The sequence below is a fragment of the Trichechus manatus genome, unplaced genomic scaffold (assembly GCF_000243295.1).
Source record: "Trichechus manatus latirostris isolate Lorelei unplaced genomic scaffold, TriManLat1.0 scaffold00283, whole genome shotgun sequence".
NCBI classification, from domain to species: Eukaryota; Metazoa; Chordata; class Mammalia; order Sirenia; family Trichechidae; genus Trichechus; species Trichechus manatus.
This window is the reverse complement of record NW_004444219.1, coordinates 1706109-1707546: the sequence shown is the minus strand read 5'-3', so window position 1 is coordinate 1707546 and position 1438 is coordinate 1706109.

The following is a 1438-nucleotide window of genomic DNA, read 5'->3' as shown; positions in this document are numbered from 1 at the left end:
GTAACAGCAGAGAAAATGTATGCTTCTAATACATTTTTCTCCTTCCTCAGGTATCCAGGGACTCTGGTTCCCCCAGAGAATTTTCACCTTCTACCTTAGCCATATCCCAGAGTCTAATAAAGGCTACATAAAAAGCTTTTTCTCAATTTGACTTTTAGAGAGTAGGAAAATACCTTGGAGATATGATTGAAGAGATTATAGGGACAGTGCTAGAAATTATAATTTCTGGGCTTTCCTGAATATTCCAGTTGAATTTATTTACTGAGGGAAATGTACAGGTACAGCAGATATGAGCATGTATCATATGAGAGAAGAAGTTTAGTATAGTATAGCTGCTAAGACAGCAGACTCTGGAAGCACTTGCTTGGTTTAATAGCTGAGTGCCTTTATTTCCTTATCTGTAAAATGGGAATAATTATAATACCTCATTGGGTTGTTGTGAGGATTACATAGTACTTGAAACAGTTTCTGATATACAGTAAGTATTCAATAACTATTTTAAAAATCTAGAGTTGTAGGATATGTAAATGAAGAAGAAGTTGGGATAGAAAGATGTATTCTCTCTGCTTAAGATTATGCTAGCTTCCCTCTGTGGATTCATAAAAAATTAAATAATTCACAACTATTGTTTATATTCTTTCTGCCTTGATTTACATTCTTTATCATAGGAAGAAGAATCTTTGGTTTTTATGAGCTTCCTATCATTTGAAGAAGGCAGTGGCTGGGGCACAGTATTTCAATTGTGACTCCGAATTGATTCTTATATGATAAAGCAGAATGTGGCTTTATTGTCAGAGCCAATTTTTGTCTATGGGCCTCAGTTTTCCGAAGCACAAACTGGGCTTTATAACAGCTTGCAATACTATTGTGAATATGGAGTGCCAGACACAGTAATATGTTCTGGTAGGTTCTCAGTAAATTAAGGCTATTTTTGGAGTCCCTGGGTGACACAAATGGTTAATTGCTAGACTACTTGTTGAAAGGTTGGCCGTCCAAATCCACCCAAAAGTGTCTTGGAAGACAGGCCTAATGATCTACTTTTGAAAGGTCACAGCCTTGAAAACCCTAGGGAGCATTTCTACTCTGCACACATGAGGTCTACTTCAGTCAAAATCGACTTGAAGGTAACTAATAACAACAATGATTATTTGATTAGTTATTAATCTTTGGTAAACTCTGCATTTCTTGTCAAGCTTAAATAAAGGAACTGTGGCTCAGAAACCTGAATTCTGGACCCACCTTAGCCAAGAACTATCTGTGTGACTCCAGGAACTTCACCTCCCTTTTCTGGACATTTATTTTCTCTTTGAGAAAATGAGGAGAACAAATTAGATTAATTTAAGATTCTTCCCAGCCTTAATCTCTGATTTGATGGGCAGTATCTTCCTTACCTTGGTAATTCTTGGGCCACGATATACTTGGCTGCACACGTGGAAGC